The sequence below is a fragment of the Monodon monoceros genome, unplaced genomic scaffold (genome assembly GCF_005190385.1).
Source record: "Monodon monoceros isolate NGI ecotype Baffin Bay Population unplaced genomic scaffold, NGI_Narwhal_1 Super_Scaffold_22, whole genome shotgun sequence".
NCBI classification, from domain to species: Eukaryota; Metazoa; Chordata; class Mammalia; order Artiodactyla; family Monodontidae; genus Monodon; species Monodon monoceros.
In genome coordinates, this window is record NW_021703779.1 from 46,036,530 (window position 1) to 46,057,947 (window position 21,418).

At 42.8% G+C, this 21,418-nt stretch overlaps 1 long non-coding RNA gene and 1 other non-coding gene across 2 annotated transcripts in view; both read left to right on the forward strand.

The window, feature by feature from the left end:
• The first annotated feature begins 1,022 nt into the window (after positions 1-1,022).
• LOC114905689 overlaps positions 1,023-21,418 on the forward strand; it is a 30,147-nt gene continuing 9,751 nt past the window's right edge. The window contains exons 1-2 of the long non-coding RNA XR_003796320.1: positions 1,023-1,194; positions 1,826-1,984. This is a non-coding gene — a long non-coding RNA (uncharacterized LOC114905689). The remainder of the gene's footprint in view (positions 1,195-1,825; positions 1,985-21,418) is intronic.
• On the forward strand, positions 15,692-15,763 carry TRNAE-UUC. Its single transcript has one exon. It is a non-coding gene; the product is annotated as a tRNA-Glu (tRNA).

The window sequence follows — 21,418 nt, forward strand, 5'->3', positions numbered from 1 at the left end:
TAATGGGGTTGAAGGGTGTGATGGTTAATTTTATGTGTCAACTTGACTGGACCATGGGGTGCTTCCTGTTCCCACACCGTGTGCTCTGCTGGCCCAGAGGCCTTAGCTCAAAAGGGAGGAATGCTTCCACAAGGAGATGCAACAGTAATTCCATTGAAATGAAAGTTAAGACTGCTGCCCCACCTCTTTGGTCCTTTTGTGTCTCTGAATCAACAGTCAAAGAAGGGAATTACTGTGCTGGCTGGCGTGAATCCTCACTACCAAGGGGACATTGGACAACTACTTCACAATGGAGGTAAGAAAGAGTATGTCTGGAATACAGGTGATCCCTTAGTATTACCATGCCCTGCGATTGAGGACAATGGAAAACTACAACAACCCAATTCAGGCAGGGCCACTAATGGCCCAGATCCTTCAAGAATGAAGGTAAAGAACCACAACAAGCTGAGGTCCTTGCTAAAAACAAAAGGAATATGGGATGTGTTGTGGAAGAAGGTGGTTATGAATACCAGCTACAAGCGCATGATCAGTTACAGAAATGATGACTGTAATTGTGAGTACTTCCTCCTTATTTTGTGCTATACTGAATTTTTGTGCCCCTCAAAATTCATATGTTGCAACCATAATCCCCAATGTGTTGGACTTTTTTTTGAAATTTTATTTATTTTTAAAATAATTTTTAAATTTTATATTGGAATATAGCTGATTAACAATGTTGTGTTAGTTTCAGGTGTACAGCAAAGTGATTCACTTATACATATACATGTATCTATTCTTTTTCAAATTCTTTTCCCATTTAGGTTATTACAGAGTACTGAGTAGAGTTTCCTGTGCTATACAGTAGGTCCTTGTTGGTTATCTATTTTAAATACAGCAGGGTGTACATGTCAGTCCCAAACCCCCAATCTATCCCTCCCCGCCACCCTTTCCCACTGGTAACCATAAGTTCATTCTCCCCAGTGTGTTGGACTTTGGATGTGGGGCCTTTGGGAGGTAATTAGGTCATGAGGGTGGAGCTCTTATGAAAGGGATGGGATCAGTGGCCTTATAAACGAAACTCCAGAGAGCTCCCTTGCCCCTTCCACCATGTGAGGACACAGTGAGAAGATGAACATCCATAAACCAGGAAGCAGGTCCTCACTGGACACTAAATCTACCAGCACCTTCATCTTGGACCTTCCAGCCTCCAGAACTGTAAGAAGTAAATATTGTTTGTAAACCACCCAGGCTATGGTATTTTTGTTATAGCAGCCCAAATGGAATAAGACATTTTGTTATGAACGTGTGTGTGTGTGTGTGTGAAATATCCTTTTCTTCCCGCTTGTATTCTCTTATCATGGAACATAAGATGTATTCACTTTATATCACAGTATTTAAGTATCGTTAACTTTACATCATAGTATTTAAGTTATGGGATATCAAGGAGAAGATTAAACATCACCCAAGGACTTTACCTCCTCTTTTGGGGAAGGAGTTAGTGCATTTTTGGTGTACGCAGGATAGCTGAATCATGTTAGGTAGAAGGATAACCTTGTTATTACCTTCATTTGGAGATTAAGTATGACTTAAGGAGATGTGTATGTGTGTCAAGTTGACAAGGGGTGGACTTGTGATGGTTAATTTTATATGTCAAATTGACTGGGCCATGGGGTACCCAGATATTTAGTGACACATTATTCTAGGTGTTTCTTTGAGGGTGTTTTTGGATGAGATTAACATTTAAATCAGTAGACTGAGTAAAGCAGATTGCCCTCTCTGATGTGAGTGGGCCTCATCTAATCCATTGAAGGCCTGAATAGAACAAAAAGGCTGACTCTCCCCACAGGTAAAAAAGAAATCCTCCTGCCTGACTGCCTTTGAAGTGGGACATCACCTTTCCCTGCCTTTGGCTGTGAACTGAAATATCTACTCTTCCTGGGTCTTGAGCTTGCTGGCCTTTGAATTGAAACTACACCAACAGTTCTCCTGGTTCTCAGGACTTCAGGTTTGTACTGGAACTACACTATTGGCTCCCCTGGCTCTCCAGATTGCTGAGTCACCACCGTGAAGATCTTGGGACTTGTCAGCCTCCATAATTGCATAGGCCAATTTCTTATCATAAATCCCTCTATATAAATCCTATTCGTTCTGTTTCTCTGGAGAACCCTGACTAATACAAAAGGAAAGTGAGTTGGAAGAAGAGGTGGTGGTCAAAGAGTGAGAGCCTTTTTTTTTTTTTTAAAGATTTATTGTTTGTTTATTTATTTATTTATTTACTTATGGCTGCGTCAGGTCTTAGTTGTGGCATGCAGGATCTTCGTTGAGGCATGTGGGATCTTTCGTTGCGGCGCACTGGCTCTTCATTGTGGTGCACAGGCTTCTCTCTAGTTGTGCCATGCAGGTTTTCTCTTCTCTAGTTGAGGCGTGCAAGCTCAGTAGTTGTGGCGTGCGGGCTTAATTGCCCCGTGGCATGTGGGATCTTAGTTCCCCGGCCAGGGATCGAACCCACGTCTCCTGCGCTGTAAGGCAGATTCTTTACCACTGGACTGCCAGGGAAGTCCCAAAGAGTGAGAACCTTGAAATTGATATTGTAGAGAGGCTGCACTTAATGTTATCCATACAGGTTAGGGTATAATGATGGGAGTGGGTGGCTGAAGGAGGGTGGGCACAATATTAATGGAGAAGAAGAGCTCATGGAACAGAGAAGCCAGAGGTTTGGAATGTGTATTTTGAATACCTAACATCATGTAGATTTTGAAATCACCAAGGTTCTGAACAAGAGAGGAACTGGAGAGAGTGACAGTGAGCCAGGGGAAAAAACCCTCAAAACCTAAAGAGGAGTGATGAGGGGTGTGGTAGATGACTGTAACAAAGATGCAGAGAAGGCCTTGTAGACTGAAGCTTGTGCCTCAGTCTGCAGGAGGAGCTAGAGGACTTCCTGAGTAGGAAGGGAACATGATCTGGGGGCTGTGTGTGAAGTGCAAGGACATTTATGCCTCCTAGATCAGTGGTCTGAGAGCTGTGGGAGAGAATTCACTGCTCAAGAGGACTGCACTATTGTCCAGGAAGATTCATGTTCCCACTGGAGTGAGAAGGCAAACTCAACCTTCAGAGAAGAGGTTGAGGATGGAGGGATTCTGCTGATGACTAAGTGTGAGTTCCAGAAGGCAACATCTCAGGAGATGGGTCAGAAAAGAGAGTTTGGGGACTTCTGTTTCCAGCCATGATGCAGGAACAGGGACTAGAGTTAGTTTCTTGCCTTAAACAACTAAAAAACCAGATAAAATAATATGGAATGATGGTTTATAGATATGAGACAACAGGAAACATGGGACCATGTTTCCTCAGAGAAGGGAAACATGAATAAACCATATGATTACCTGGAGAGAATTTCCATGTGCAGTGCAAGGATGTGGCGGGGAGGACTCAAAAGGAGCCTGGTGGTCTCCCTGAGTTTAGAAGACACAGTTAAGAGTAGGTCACAGCAGCTAGAATTTGCAGGACAGGTCAGAGTGCTATGGAAGAGAGAGCTGCGCACAGAGAGAAAGCTGTGGAGACCTACAGACGGTTCCCTTCTAAGTCTTCAACCAAGTACCGATCAGCACGCCTATGTGATAAAACTGCCTGAGGCCAAGGAAAGGCCACTGAAAAGGATCTGGAGGAACAGTCCTCAGAGGCAGGAATAGTTCATTTCCAAATCAGCCTGAGTGGAAAAACCTCCTCAGAAACGTATTGCCTCAGTACTAAAGTAGCTCTAGACTAACAGTCAAATTAGCCCTGGACTAAAGGCTCTTCAGGTCCTGCCTAAAAAAACTTAAAAGCAAGCCTCAAAAGGATTAAATTGATTAACTGTGTCCTAGAACAAAGCCCACCCCCGTCCCCCAATTTTTTAAGTACCAAAAATTTTAAAAAAGCATTCAGCAAGGTAAAATTTACAATGTCTGACATCCAATAAAACAAAGAAGCAGGGCTTCCCTGGTGGTGCAGTGGTTGAGAGTCCGCCTGCCGATGCAGGGGACACGGGTTCGTGCCCCGGTCCGGGAAGATCCCACATGCCGCGGAGAGGCTGGGCCCGTGAGCCATGGCCGCTGAGCCTGCGCGTCCGGAGCCTGTGCTCCGCAACGGGAGAGGCCGCAGCAGTGAGAGACCCGCGTACCGAAAAAAAAACAAAGAAGCAGGAAAATACACCCATAATGAGGAGAAAAAGAATTCATAGAAAATGACCCAGATGAGAGAACCAATAGACAAAAGGACACTAAAACAGCTATTACAAATATAATCCATACGTTCAAGAAGGTAGAGGAGAGCATGAGCAGGGCTGAAATACAGCAACCAAGGAAGACCTTACTCTGCCCTTGCTCCTCCCAAACTGAGATCCAGTCCTTGTTGGAGATAATATGGTCGTGGTTCTCTGAATGGTGGAACTTGCTGGAAATCTGCTTTCTGGAACTTGCCAGAAATCCACCCTCTAGGTTGCCAAAGAAGGTTGTTCATGGGGAGGTGTGTCATCAGAGGCACTCTGATACAAAACTACCTGAGGGAGGGTGCGGGGGTGGGGGGGGGTGGAGGGAGTGGCCGGCCACTAGGCACTTCTGGTTGTTATGCATGTGCGTTGCAAGAACTGGAGAATGAAGATGTTGTGTGAGTGCTTCAGAAGCCGGAGGCAAACTGCTAGTGAGCTGGCTGATGGGGGATTCCAGGGAGGAGCTGCTGGCCACTGGGTGCTGGCGGTCACCACGCACTGCAGGAGCCAGGCACTGGAAAATGTGTGGGTGCTTCAGGCCCCCGGTGCTGGAGAAAGCTGTGTGTGCTGCAGGACCCTGCTGAATGGGCACCCCAGAACCAGTAAGCAAAACCATTTTCCACCTTGCAATGCCTCTCTAGCGCCCTCTACTGGCAAAGCTTCAGTGCGTGCTGGCAAAGGAAAAGATATTTAAATGGACCAGATCCATTTGCGCAGAGCAGGCATAAGGAGTGGATTTGAAGCCAAGAGGCAAAAATCAGTAAGTGGCACAGTCTACCCCTTTGACTACTCAGCTTCTGTGTGCACCCTTTTTGAATTCTTGCACAACAAAACAATTTTATTTCTTCCTAACAAGATATAACTATTCTTCTCGTAAGAGAGGAAGTTATCACTCTCTCCCCCAAATGAGGAGACACCACACAGTTGCAAAAGTCATTGTATCCATTACTGGCTGTTAATTATTCCTCAAATTTAGTCACAGTTCCACTATATTCTATTATCTAAAGACTAAATTGTAAAATTAACTTCCAACAACTATTTGTACATAAAATAAAAATGATATAAAATAAAGACGGGAAAGAGAGAGAAAAAGAAAATGGCTAGCATATAAAAATAAATACATAAATATAACAAGCAAAAAGAAAATTGGCAAAGCTACAATAGTACTCATTTCTGTATTTGATCATGAGGCTTTAATCACCATCGATGGCTTCCTTCTTCTTTCTTCCACTATCCATTCTGTATTTCCCCCTGCCTTCTCCCAGAACCTTAGATGCTTTTTCACCTGATGGAGTGACTCAAACTTTTATTCCTGAGTCCTCAATCATCCTGCCAGTTTTTAGTTGCTGTAGTTCTCTATTACTTTTTACTATTGGGCATGTAAGTACTAAGAGGCACACTACAGGAAGTACTATGAGGCACACTAATAATCCTCTGGGTTGCAGACATAGTCCTCCTTGCCTGTGTTGTATAGCAGCAAACCAATTTCCCCTTGGTAATGAAGATCAATCATTCCAGCCAGTAAATTAACTCCGCTTCCCCCCATTTTTTTTGCCTGTAGTTTCATTGGCATAGAGCCTAAAATGTCTCACCTTCCCATTCAGTGGACCCATTGATGTGCCTCCTGGTAGAGGCCTCTCCCACTGGCAGAGAAGACTCATCAGAATTTAGGGCACAATGCCCCCAGCTTCATTAGGGTCTTCCCACATGTACCCATTCTATCTTACAGGATCCTATTCCTTCCCCATCAGTGCCCTCAGTTTAATAGTAGACACCCTCAGAGGCTAGGAATTCAATTTGCATTGTAATTCAGCCAGTCACAGGATGAGATTCTGCATTTGATTTTTCAGCAGAAGACTGATCCCAGCTCAAAGATAGTCAGGCAGTGAGGGAGTGAATTCTCCATCACTCAGCCTTCTTGTTCTATTCAAGATTTCAGTTGACTGGATGAGGCCAACTCACATTGGGGAGGGCAATCTGCTTTACTCAGTCTACCAAGTCAAATGTTAATCTCATCCAGAAACAGTCTCAAAGGCATACTCAGAATAATATTTAACCAACTATCTGGGCACTCCATGGCCCTGTCAATTTGACACATAAAAATCAGAGGGACTTGAAAGTGAAATTAAGAAAACACTCCCATTTACCATTGCAACAAAAAGAATAAAATACCTAGGAATAAACCTACCTAAGGAGACAAAAGACCTGTATGCAGAAAATTATAAGACACTGATGAAAGAAATTAAAGATGACACAAATAGATGGAGAGATATACCATGTTCTTGGATTGGAGGAATCAACATTGTGAAAATGACTCTACTACCCAAAACAATCTACAGATTCAATGCAATCCCTATCAAACTACCACTGGCATTTTTCACAGAACTAGAACAAAAAATTTCACAATTTGTATGGAAACACAAGAGACCCAGAACAGCCAAAGCAATCTTGAGAAAGAAAAACGGAGCCGGAGGAATCAGGCTTCCTGACTTCAGACTATACTACAAAGCTACAGAAATCAAGACAGTATGGTACTGGCACAAAAACAGAAATATAGATCAATGGAACAGGATAGAAAGCCCAGAGATAAACCCACACACATATGGTCACCTTATCTTTGATAAAGGAGGCAAGAATATACAATGGAGAAAAGACAGCCTCTTCAATAAGTGGTGCTGGGAAAACTGGACAGCTACATGGAAAAGAATGAAATTAGAACACTCCCTAACACCATACACAAAAATAAACTCAAAATGGATTAAAGGCTTAAATGTAAGACCAGACACTATAAAACTCTTAGAGGAAAACATAGGCGGAACACTCTATGACATAAATCACAGCAAGATCCTTTTTGACCCACCTCCTACAGAAATGGAAATAAAAACAAAAATAAACAAATGGGACCTAATGAAACTTAAAAGCTTTTGCACAGCAAAGGAAACCATAAACAAGATGAAAAGACAACCCTCAGAATAGGAGAAAATATTTACAAATGAAGCAACTGACAAAGGATTAATCTCAAAAATTTACAAGCAGCTCATGCAGCTCCATATCAAAAAACAAACAACTCGGGCTTCCCTGGTGGTGCAGTGGTTGAGAGTCCACCTGCTGATGCAGGGGACACGGGTTTGTGCCCCGGTCCGGGAAGATCCCACATGCCGCAGAGCGGCTAGGCCCGTGAACCATGGCCACTGAGCCTGTGAATCCAGAGCCTGTGCTCTGCAACGGGAGAGGCCACAACAGTGAGAGGCCCACATACCGCAAAAAAAAAAAAAAAAAAAAAAAACCAATCCAAAAATGGGCAGAAGACCTAAATAGACATTTCTCCAAAGAAGATATACAGATTGCCAACAAACACATGAAAGAATGCGCAACATCATTAGAGAAATGCAGATCAAAACTACAATGCGATATCATCTCACACAGGTCAGAATGGCCATCATCAAAAAATCTACAAACAATAAATGCTGGAGAGGGTGTGGAGAAAAGGGAACCCTCCTGCACTGTTGGTGGGAATGTAAATTGATACAGCCACTGTGGAGAACAGTATGGAGGTTCCTTAAAAAACTAAAAATAGAACTACCATACGACCCAGCAATCCCACTACTGGGCATATACCCAGAGAAAACCATAATTCATAAAGAGTCATGTACCACAATGTTCATTGCAGCTCTATTTACAATAGCCAGGACTTGGAAGCAACCTAAGTGTCCATTGACAGATGAATGGATAAAGAAAATGTGGCACATATATATACAATGGAATATTACTCAGCCATATAAAGAAACGAAATTGAGTTATTTGTAGTGAGGTGGATGGACCTAGAGCCTGTCATACAGAGTGAAGTAAGTCAGAAACAGAAAAACAAATACCGTATGCTAACACATATATATGGAATCTAATATATATATATATATATATATATATAGTCATGAAGGACCTAAGGGGAAGACGGGAATAAAGATGCAGACCTACTAGAGAATGGACTTGAGGACATGGGGAGGGGGAAGGGTAAGCTGGGACAAAGTGAGAGAGTGGTAGTGTATATATGGACATATATACACTACCAAATGTAAAATAGATAGCTAGTGAGAAGCAGTCGCATAGCACAGGGAGATCAGCTCGGTGCTTTGTGACCAGCTAGAAGGGTGGGATAGGGAGGGTGGGAGGGAGGGAGACGCAAGAGGGAAGAGATATGGGGATATATGTATATGTATAACTAATTTACTTTGTCATAAAGTAGAAACTAACACACCATTGTAAAGCAATTATACGCCAATAAAAATGTTTTAAAAAAATCAGAGGGACTTAGATATACAAACTAGCAGAGATCAAAGTTGCCAAGATGGGAAACAAAAATTCTGTGAGTGAGTTATAAGGTGTACTACTTAGAGGGACCACTCCTAATTCTACCCCTTGATTTCAGGACCCATTTATACTGGCTATGGGGGGAGACAGCACCATATAACGGTCTCTGATTCAAAGTATATACTGCATCCTATAAAACAGAATCCCATCCTTTTAGGGTGTTGTTTCCCAACTAGCATCATAACTGAGTCTTCAAAGCTAATCCAGAAACTCAGTTCACAGCAAAGGACGTGTAGCAAAGTGTTCATGCCTATGGAATTAACTGGTCTTACCACATACAACATCATCTAGAAGCAGCTAGCCTAACTGAGAGGTGGAATGGCTTTGAAGACTTTGAGATTAGTGTCTTTATAAGAAGAGACATGAGAGAGCCCTTTCTGTCCACTATGTGAAGACGCAGCAAGGAGATGGTTACCTGTAAGTCAGGAAGAGGGATCTCACCACAAACCAAATCGGCCTGCACCCAGATGGTGGAACTTCCCAGCCTCCAGAAGTGTGAGAAATACGTTTCTGATGTTTAAGCCACCCCGTCTATGATACTTCTGTTATGGTCGCCTGAGCAGACTAATACACATGGGCCCATTGTTTCTTTTACCAAACACTGGAGAGGATGGTGAAAAAGGCTGATTGATAGGCAGAGAGCACATCATTTTATCCACTCAATTATTAAGAGTCTCCTCTGCATGTGTGCCTTTTTGTGGGCATTCGCACGGGACACAAATATCTCCACTGTCTGTGTCCACTCAGAGGTCTGTTCACCTCTCTCCTCACTAGACTTCCTTGTCACTAATATTCCAGTCCTGTTCCTTCCAAGTCCCTGACCACACATCAGCACAGATCTATACTTTTGGCCATCTCTCACTCTAGACACAGTGGACAATGAATATACTGCTCTGTGTTCTGCTCACTGGAGAGGATTTTCCTTCACTACGGTCATTCAGGGTCACCCCTGAGTAGAGCTGTGATGTGCATCTGTCCATTTTCAGATGGTACCAGCATATCATGCAGATGCGTATGTAAGTCAGGCTTGAGTCTCTTCATCCTCAGTTAACTGGTCATAAGGAATGCCCCATAACAGCATAGACATCAACTGAAGGAGAGGAGGCAATACAACAGGAGTTGGTGTCAAGAGTCTGAGCCACTTGCTCAGGCAACTTACTTGGACCTTCTGGACCTGCCCAACTTGGTCTCTTCTGTACCATTTTCATTTGATATTAGATTGCTGCTACACATGGCTTATTTATGGCCCTATGGCTGTGTGGGTCACACAAGACACCTACGTGGGGATCTTAGGCTGTATGGTTACCTGCTATCTCATGGTTAGGTGTTCAGTCTCTGCCAAGGTCCAGTACTAAGCCAGCAGCTGTTTCTCAAAAGGAGAATAGTTATCTGCAAAAGAGTGCTCAAATTGCTCTAAAATCCTGGAGGCCAACACTGTGATTCTTTCATTAGTGCTTACCAGAAATGTCATACGGCATTCTACTTTGTCATAGACACTTCGAGTATCATTGGATCTGCTGGATCATAAGGTCCAACGTGAAGAGCAGCTTGTCCTGCAGCCTGAACTGCAGAGCTTTAGCTTGTTCTGGCCCCATTCAAAACTGGAAAGCTTGTGGGCAACTCTGTAGATAGGTTCAAAGTAACACACTCAAATGTTGCTTCCAAAATCCAAAGAAGCCTGCAGAAGTATCTTAGTCCGTTCAGGCTGCTATAACAAAATACCACAGATTGGGTGGCTTATAAAGAACAGACACTTAGGGGCTTCCCTGGTGGCACAGTGGTTAAGAATCCACCTGCCAATGCAGGGGACATGGGTTCAAGCCCTTGTCCAGGAAGATCCCACATGCCGTGGAGCAACTAAGCCCGTGTGCCACAACTACTGAGCCTGCGCTCTAGAGCCCACGAGCCACAACTACTGAGCCCACGTGCCACAGCTACTGAAGCCTGCATGCCTAGAGCCTGTGCTCCGCAACAAGAGAAGCCACCGCAAAGAGAAGCCCACGCACAGCAACGAAGAGTAGCCCCCGCTCTCTGCAACTAAGAAAGCCCGTGCACAGCAACGAAGACCCAATGCAGCCAAAAGTAAAATAAATAAAATAAATAAATTTATATAAAAAAAAGAACAAACACTTATTTCTCACATTTCTGGAGGCCAGAAGTCCAAGATCACGGCGCTGGCAGATTCAGTGTCTGGTAACAGCCCGCTTCGTCATTGACAGCCATCTTCTCGCTGTAACCTCACATGGTAGAAGGAGTGAGAGAGCTCTGTGGGGTCTTTTTCATAAGAGCACTAGTCCCATTCATGAGGGCTCCATCCTCATGACCTAAGTACATTCCAAAGCACCTCCTAATACTGTCACACTGGGAATTAGGATTTCAACATACGAATTTTTGGGGGGACACAAACATTCAGACTATAGCACAAGAATTATACCTCTTTGTGGTAGAAGGTGTGAAGTGTGGCAGCTTGTCTTTCCCCTTGGAGGGAATTTTTCAACATGCTCTAGGCCATTTATTCCTAGAGACTTCATTGAGGCAGCAGGCCCCTAAATTTTTGCAGCGTTTATATACAACTGTATTCATCAGGCTTCTCCAGGAAAACAGAACAAATAGGATGTGTATATATTAGAGAGAGCTTTATCTTGAGGAATTGACTCATATGATTATGGAGGCTACCAAGTCTAAAATCTGCAGGGTGGGCTGTCAGGCTGGAGACCCAGGGAAAAGCCAATGTTGAAGTTCAAGTATGAGGGCCATCTGCTGGCAGAATTCCTTCTAGCTCGGGAAGGTTAGTTCTTCAGCTGATTGGATGAGGCCCACCCACATTGTGGAGGATGATCTGCTTTATTAAAAGTCAAAAAAAAATAAAAAAAGTCAACCAATTTTTTTTTTTTTGGCCACGCCACGCAGCATGCGGGATCTTAGTTCCCCCACCAGGGATCGAACCTGTGCCCCCTGTAGTGGAAGCATGGAGTCCTAACCACTGGACAACCAGGGAACTCCCCACCAATTTAAATGTTAATCTCATCCAAAAAAATCACCTTCACAGAAACATCCACAATAACGTTGGACCAAATATCTGGGCACTGGCCCAGCCATATTGACCCTTAAAGTTAACCAACACTTTCATTCTTACTAAGGCATCTTAAGTATTTGTTACTTCCTGCTCACCAGATCCAATCAACATGTCATCAATGTAGTAGCCCAGTGTGATGTTTTGTTGAGTGTCAATGTTATGGAGATCTCTGCAGACTGTATTATGGCAGAGATCGAGAGATTTGACATAGCCCTGAGGCAACACCTTGAAGTTATACTGTTGTTCTTATCAGGTAAAAGCAAATGGTTTCTGGAAGTCCTTGAAAATTGGCATGGAGGAAGAGTCATTAGCCAGGCCAATACCTGCATACCGAGTTCCAGGGGTTATGTTGATTTGTTTCAGTAAATATACTATAGCTGGAACAGCAGCTACAATTGGAGTCACCATCTGATTAAATTTATCATAGTCTATGGTCATTATGCAAGATTCATCTGACTTCTACACAGGCCAAACTGGTGAGTTAAATGGAGATGTGGGAGGTGTCAGCACATCTACTTCTTTAACTTCTTCTACAGGGCCATTAATCTCTGCATTCCCCTAGGGATGCGTTACCACTTCTGGTTTACTAACTTTGAAGGGAGTGGAAATTCACTTCCATTTAGCTCTTCTTACCATAATGGTTCTCATTATTATCAGCAAGCTGATGTGGGGATTATGCCAGTTTCTAAGTATGTTTATTCCAGGGATAAATTCAGGAATTGGAGAAATAACTACAAGGTGGGTTAATGGACCAACTGGGCTCAATGGGAATCAGATCTGAGCTAAGACTCAATCACCTGACCATCCTAAAGCCCCCCACTTTCACTGTTGGGCCACAGTAGCATTTCAGGTCCCCAGAAATTAGTGTCAAATCAGAGCCACTATTTAGTAATCCTCATAAGGTCTGGGTATTTCCTTTTCCCCAATGCTCACTCACTCTATTAAATGGCCACAGGTCCCTCTGGGGAAGGCTTGGAGGAAGATTTACAGTATGTTCTTACAGCAATGGTACAGGCTCCTTCCTCGAGTGGACCTGGCATCTCCTTCAATCAAGGGGCTCTGGGTCAGTGAACTGACTTCTGAAAACAGTGAGAAGCTGACTCTCCACTGTGGTGACTTGAGTCAGATTTTTAGCCACTAGATCTAGAACTTTTCCTATCATATAGATTGAGTGATAATCTAGTAGGCTATTTATTTTATCTATTTTATTTTATTATTTTATCTATCTATTTTATTCCTAGGGACATCATGATCAATTTGCCTGTACATCCATGCTGCCCTTTACAGATGTGCCCACTTTGTCTTTGGCAGTTAAGTGCTGCTACTTGGCCTCAGCTTCTCTGGGTTTCCATCATCACCATTGAAGCCAGGAAGCCTATCTTAGCCTTTTCTGGCTGCTATAACAGAATATCATAGACTGGTGGCTTATTAACAACAGAAATTTACTTCTCACAGTTTTGGAGGCTGGGAAGTCCAAGATCAAAGCACTGGCAGATTCAGTGAGGGCCTGCTTCCTCGTTCATAGATGGCTGTCTTCTTCCTGTGTCCTCACATGGTGACAAGGGCTAGAGATCTCTCTGGAGCCTCTTTTATAAGGGCACTAATCCCATTCATGAGGGCTCCACTCTCATGACCTAATCACCTTCCAAAGGCCCCCATCTCCAAATACTATCACATTGGGGATTAGGTTTCAGCATATGAACTCGGGGGGGGGAGACATATTCAGTATATAGCATTCTGCCCTTGGCCCCCCAAAATTCACGTCCTTCTCACATGCAAAATACATTCATTCCATCCCAAGAGCCTGAAAAGTCTTAATTCATTCCAGCATCAACTCTAAAGTCTAAATTCCAAAGTCTCATCTAAATATCATCTAAATCAGATATGGGTGAGACTCAAAGTACAATTCATCCTGAGGAAAATTGCCCTCCAGCTGTGAACCCAACAAGTTATGTGCTTCCAAAATACAGTGTTAGGACAGGCATAAGGTAGACATTCCTATTCCAAAATGGAGAAATAGGAGAGAAGAAAGGAGTGACAAGGGCCTGAGCAAGTCTTCTTTGGCCAGGTGCTCTGCTCTCCAGGCCCACTGGGGTGGAGGCCCACCTTCCAGATACACTGGGGTGAAGCACAATGGTGTGGCTTTGCTGGGCAAGGGCTGGGCCCGCAAGGCTTCAGACAGCCAGTTCCCAGGTTGTTCTGTGCCACGGCCCCATGGCTCTTGCATCTGGAGTCCTGAGCCTGCAGCTCTGCCAGGAGGCCCAGTCCTTTGAAATCAAGGTGGAGGCACCATGTCCCCTTGGTTCTGCTGGATGTAGCCCATACCACCCCAGGCCGCCGGAGCTGCACCTGGGGCAGTTGGGGAGCCCAGTGCCGAGTGCAGTAGCAGAACCCACCACCACATGAGGCGGTGCCGGGCAGTGTGCCAGCGGCTCCTCCTTTGAAATTACTCTGCCCCCAGGGCCCTTGCACTCTGGGCCTGTGATCAGAAGGGCAGCCTTGATGATCTCTGGATTGTCTTCAGGATCATTCTTCCCTTACGTCATTCCTGGCCTACAGAAGAGAGCAACCACAGAGCTTCCCAAGTTTGCAGGGGCGCTTCTCACTAATGCTTTCTCAATGTCTCGGTGAAAGTAGTGTCTTCTGAGCCTTGTCATGGAACATAGTTGGGGATTGCATTCAAGTCATACATGATAAGTTCTGTCCAACATTCCCATTACCCAAAGCCTTTGGATTCCCTCCTCCATATCATGCCAGGACACCTCTGGCATCTCAACCTCATTAACTGTAGGCCACAATTGAGTCTCAGTTTCAGTTAGCCAACCAAGTAAACCCTTAGAGCATGTGCTGACACATTAAATCCAGAATCTCTAGTAAGTGTACCTATATCAATGAATTCTGCCTAATCTAGAGTTATATTCTGCCCTCCTTCATCTAACACCCTTAGAGTCCTCTTTTGCATATATTCCCCAGATGTTTGCCAATATATATTAGCAAAGTCTTGTGATTATTTTGGTGTATAAGCAATTTCCAACTTGGTCATAGAGTGCACTTGTTCCCCTGGACCATGCTGAGATTTGACCTCAGTCATGTGTCTATCAGCAGTAGGGGTGGTTGTGGTGGGTCTTGAGGAGAATGAGTATCCCTTTTCAAGGCACCTGGACCAGGTGAGTTTATCACAGCATTTTCAAGGAGAGAAAGGTTAGTTTCAGACACTGAAGGGCAAGCTACTTCCATTAGTAAGGAAGGCTCAGAGTGACTTGGTAGTTCAAGACTGTGAGTTTCATTTGGGACCAAACAGATGTCCCCATTCCAAGTTTCAGGATCCCATTCTTTAACAGTCAATACCATAACTTTCACATGGAAAATTGTCAAGACTGTGAATTCAACTGTCGTTGTAATTCAACAACTTATACAATTAAATGTTGTGTCTGATGTTCAGCAATATTAGCCCTGCTGCTAGGCATCATGAAAGTTCTCTGGTTCTTAGGCTGTGACTTGAGCTGAGAAATTAACAGACCCAAGCTTGTTATTTTTCTCTTTGTAAGCGCACAAGTGCATTCAAAATAATCTATCCCCCATCACGGTCTTCATAGTCATGATCATGGCCATAATAGTCAAGTGCAGCAGCCATTTCAGCTTCCAGGGAATGTGCTTCAGTTGGCACTTCATCACAATCAACCATAGGTTGATTAATTGTGATGCAACGGCATGCCATGGATTACTAGCATCCATCTCTCATTGGCAAGGAGTTCAGCACCGTGCATAAGCCAGAGGTGTGAACAAACCAATCTCAAAGTCCCATCTTTGCAGATCTCTTTCCTGGCACCACTCCTGGTAACAATTCTGTATCAGTCTGAGTCCTATCTGGAGAGAGGAGTAACACAGTAATTTGAACAGGGAAAGTTAATATAAGGAATTACCTATAACAGGGGATTGGAATAATGAGGGATTGGTTAGTGAGATGTGAAGAGAATTCGAAAGAATATAGAAATAGCAGATATAAGAAGTAGTCACAAGGGAATTCCCTGGTGGTCCAGTGGTTAGGACTCGGCACTTTCATTGCCGAGGGCCGGGTTCGATCCCTGGTCGGGGAACTAAGATCCAATAAGCCATGCAGTGTGGCAAAGGAATTAGTCACTATCCCTAGGCTGGCATAGAATGCCCCTGGGGCTGAGATCCAGATCTTGTTGGAGAGGCATGACTGTAGTTCACTGCAGGGCAGAGAAGTCATTGTGGTGCTGCATTGGTGGAACTTTCCAGAAATCTGCCTGCTGGGAGGCAGGAGAAAGCTGTTCACTGAGTGCTGCTGGCCTCTGTGCACCGCAAGAGCCAGGCCCTGGGGAAGCTGTGAGTGCATCAAGATCCAGAAGCATTCTTCTTGCTACCAAACTGCCTGAGGGTGAATTCTGGAGGGAGAGGAAAGCTGCTGATCACTGGGTACTACTGACCACCACGCATGGTAGAAATCAGGCACTGGAAGGGTTGTGAGCACTGCAGGAGTCTGATTCTAGAAAAAGCCATGCAGAAGGAGCCTGTCAAGCGAACATGCAGGAGTCAGGAAGGAAACCCCTTTTCCTCTTGCAATATCTCTCTAGCACCCTCTACTGAGAAAGTTTCAGTGCCAGCTGTCAAAGGAAAAATAGTTAAAATTGCTTCATTATCACAGAAGAGGCAGAAAGGGTGAATTTGAAGTTGAGAGGCAATAAATTGATAACCACCACACCATGGGTCAAACAAGAAATCCTAAGAAAAATTAGAAAGTATTTTGAATGAAATTAAAGTGAAAATATAATGTATCAAAATATATGGAATGCAGCAAAAGCAGTGCTTAGAAAGAAAATTATATGCTTATATTAGAAGAGTAGTCTCAAACCAATTACCTCAGCTTCTACCTTAAGAAATTATGATAAAAAGAGGAAATCAAACCTAAAGTAAGCAGAAGAAAGAAAATAATCAAGAGCAGAAATCACTGAAGTAGAAAACAAAAAAAAATAGAGAAAAGCAAAGAAACCAATAGTTGGCTTTTTGGGAAGATCAATAAAACTGATAAGCCTCTAGCCAGATTGATGAGGGAAAAAAGAGAGAAGACCCAAATGCCTAATATTAGGAGTGAGATTTTGGACAACACTACAGATCCTACAGAAATTAAGATAATAACAAAGGGATATTATTTATTTTTTAAATTTTATTAAAGTATAGTTGATTTACAATGTTGTGTTAATTTGTTGTGTACAGCAAAGTGACTCAGTTATATATATATATATATATGTATATATATATATATATATATATATATATATATATATGTATTCTTTTCCATTATGGTTTGTCACAGAATATTGAATATAGTTCCCCTGTGCTATACAGAATGACCTTGTTGTTTATCCATCCTATATATAATAGTTTGCCTCTGCTAATCCCAAACTCCCATTCCTTCCCTCCCCTACCGCCCCCCTGCCCTGGCAACCACAAGCATGTTCTCTATATCTGTGAGTCTGTTTTTGTTTTAAAGATACGTTGATTTGTGTCGTATTTTAAATTCCACATATAAGTGATATCCTATGGTATTTGTCTTTCTTTTTCTGACTCACTTCACTTAGTATGATAATCTCTAGGTCCATCCATGTTGATGCAAATGGCATTATTTCATTCTTTTTGATGGCTGAGTAATAGTCCATTGTATATATGTACCACATCTTCTTTATCCATTCATCTGTCAGTGGACATTTAAGTTGTTTTCATGTCTTGGCTATTGTAAATAGTGCTGCTGTGAACATAGCGGTGCATGTATCCATTTGAATTATAGTTTTGTCTGGGTATATGCCCAAGAGTGGGATTGCTGGATCATATGGCAACTCTATTTTTAGTTTTTGTTGTTGCGGTACACGGGCCTCTCACTGCTGTGCCCTCTCCCGTTGCGGAGCACAGGCTCCGGATGCGCAGGCTCAGCGGCCATGGCTCACGGGCCCAGCCGCTCCACGGCATGTGAGATCTTCCTGGACCGGGGCACGAACCCGTGTCCCCTGCATCGGCAGGCGGACTCTCAACCACTGCGCCACAAGGGAAGCCCCTATTTTTAGTTTTTTGAGGAACCTCCATACAATTTTCCGTAGTGGCTGCACCAATTTACATTCCTACCAACAGTGTAAGAGGGCTCTCTTTCCTCCACACCCTCTCCAGCATTTGTCCTTTGTAGACTTTTTAATGATGGCCATTCTGACTGGTGTGAGGTGATACCTCATTGTAGTTTTGATTTACATTTCTCTAATAATTAGCGATGTTGAGCACCTTTTCATGTGCCTATTGGCAATCTGTATGTCTTCTTTGGAGAAATGTCTATTTAGGTCTTCTGCCCATTTTTAGATCGGGTTGTTTGTTTTTTTGTTGTAGAGTTGTATGAACTGTTTGTATAGTTTGGAAATTAAGCCCTTGTTGGTCTCATCATTTGCAAATGTTTTCTCCCATTCTGAAGGTTGTCTTTTTGGTTTGTTTATGGTTTCTTTTGCTGTGCAAAATCTTGTAAGTTTGATTAGGTCCCATTTGTTTATTTTTGTTTTTATTTCTATTGCCTTTGGGAGACTGACCTAAGAAAACATTGGTACGATTTATGTTGAAGGAATGTCATGAAGAGCTTTATGCTCATAAATTTGACAATTTAGATAAAATAGAGACATTCCTTAAAAGACACAAGCTACTGAGCTCACTCCAGAAAAAGACAATCTGAATAGCTACGTCTTTTTTTTTTTTTAATTTATTTTTGGCTGCATTGGGTCTTCGTTGTGGCGCGCGGGCTTTCTCTAGTTGTGGCGAGTGGGGGCTTCTCTTCATTGCGGTGCGCAGACTTCTCATTGTGGTGCCTTCTCTTGTGGCGGCGCACGGGCTCTGGGCACATGAGCTTCAGTAGTTGTGGCACATGGGCTCAGTAGTTGTGGCTCGCGGGTTCTAGAGCGCAGGCTCAGTAGTTGTGGCACATGGGCTTAATTGCTCCACGGCATGTGGGATCTTTCTGAACCAGGGCTCGAACCCGTGTTCCCTGCATTGGCAGGTGGATCCTTAACCATATGTCTTTAAAGAAATTTATTTCATAGTTTAAAACCTTCCTACAAAGAAAACCCCATGCCCTGATGGCTTCACTGGTGAATTTGACCAAACAGTTAAAGAAGAAATAATAGCAGTTGTACACAAACTCTTCCAGGGGATAGAAGAGTCATGTGTTAATTTTCTATTGCTGCATAATAAATGACTACAAACTTAGTGGCTTAAATCAATATCCATTTATTATCTCAGTTTCTGTAGGTCAGAAGTCCAGTATAACACAACACTGTCCAATATAAAATAAAAAATTTTTAAAAGTCCAGTATAACATGACTCTGCTCAGTATAACAAGGCTGAAATCAAAGTGTTGGCCAAGCCAAGATCTTGTCTAGAGGCTCTGGTGAAAAATATGCTCCCAAGCTCATTCTTGTTGTTGGCAAAATCCAGTTCCTTGCATTTGTAGGACTGAGGATCTCACTTCCTTGCTGACCATCATCTGGGACTGCTTTTATCTCCTAGAGGCCGCCCACATTCTTTGCCATGTGGCCCCCCTCTGTCTTTGGGACATCAACAGTGTGTCAAATACTTTTTGTCCTTCTGATTTTGGACCTTTATTACATCTGCAAAATCCCTTCACAGCAGTAACTAGATTCATGTTTAATTAAATAACTGGGAGAAAGTATGTGTACACCAGGGGCTGGAAATCTTAGGGGCTGTCTTAGAATTCTGCCTACCACAAGGAAGGCATACTTCCCAACATATTCTATGAGTTCAGTATCACCCTGATCTTATATCAAAACCAGACAAAGAAATCCTAGCAAGTTATTTTATGGATATCAACAAACTGATTCTAAAATGTATAATGGAGAGGCAAAAGATCTAGAATAGCCAAGTCAATACTGAAGGTAAAGAACAGAATTGGAGGACTGATGCTACCCGATTTCAAGGCTTACTATAAAGCTACAGTAATTAAGACAGTGTGGTATTGGCAAAAGAATAGACAAACAGATCAATAGAACAGAGGAGAGAGACCAGAAATAGACCCACATAAATGTAGTCAACTGATCTTTGACAAAGGAGCAAAGATAACAATGGAGCAAAGATAGTCTTTTCAACAGGCTGTTGACACCTGTCAGGATGGTAATTATCAAAAACAACAGCAACAACAATGACAAAAGACAACAAGTGTTGGTGAGAATAGGGAGGAATTAGAACCCTTGCACACTGTTGGTGGAAATGCAAAATGGTGCAACTACTATGGAAAAATGGTATGGCAGGTTCTCAAAAATTAAAAATAGAACTATCATAGGATCCAAGAATCCCACTTCTGGTTATTTATCTGAAAGAATTGAAATCAGTATCTCAAAGAGATATAAGCACTCCTATGTTCATTGTAGCACTATTCATAAAAGCCAAGATGTGTGAAAAGCCTAAATGTCCACTGACAGGTGAATGGATAAAGAAAACATGGTATATACATACAATGGAGGGACTTCCCTTGTGGTCCAGTGGGTAAGACTCCAAGCTCCCAATGCAGGGGGCCTGGGATTGATCCCTGGTCAGGGAACTAGATCCTGCATGCATGCCGCAACTAAGAGTTCGCATGCCTCAACCAAGATCCCACATGCCGCAGTGAAGATCCTGGCGTGCCGCAACTAAGACCTGGTGCAGCCTAAATAAATATTTTACATACAATGGAATACTATTGAGCCTTTAAAAAGAAGAAAACTGCAATATGCAACAACATGGATGAACTCTGAGGACATTATGCTAAATGAAATAAGCCAGTCACAGTAAGACAAATACTGCATGAATCTATTCATATGAGGTATCTTAAGTAGTCAAATTCATAGAATCAAGGAATGGAATGGTGGTTGTCAAGGGCTGGGGTGAGGGGGCAATGGAGAGTTACTAATCAATGGGCGTAAAGTTTCAGTCAAACAAGATGAATAATCTTTAGAGAGCTACTGTGCAACATTGTACCTATATAGTCAGCAATAATAATTTTTACACTTAAAAATTTGTTAATGGGGTAGATCTCATGTTAAAGAGTTCTTATCACAATAAAATAAATTGTGCTGAAACAACTGGACATTCACATGCCAAAAAAGTAATCTAGACACAGAACTTACACCGTTCGCAAAAATTAACTCAGACCCAAATGTAAAATGCAAAACTATAGAACTCCTAGAAGATACCATAGGAGAAAAATCTAGACGACTTTGGGTTTGGCAATGACTTTTTAGATAAAACAACAAATGCATGACCCATGTAAGAAAGAATTGACAAGCTGGACTTCATTAAAATTAAAAATTTCTGCTCTGTGAAAGACACTGTCAGGAGAATGAAAAAACCAGTCGCAAACTGGGAGAAAATATTTGAAAAAGAGATATCTGGTAAAGGACTGTTATCCTAAATACACAAAGAATTCTTAAAACTCAACAGTAAGAAATGAACAACCCAATTAAAAAATGAGCCAAAAACCTTAACAGACACCTCACCAAAGAAGACATACAAATGGCAAATAAGCATATGAAAAGATGATCCACATCCTATGTCATTAGGGAAATGCAAATGAAAACAGTAATGGGATGCCACTACCACCTATCAGAATGGCCTAAATCCAGAATGCTGACAACACCAAATGCTGGCTAAGATGCGGAGCAACAGGAACCCTCATTCATTGCTGGTGGGAATGGAAAATGGTACAAGAA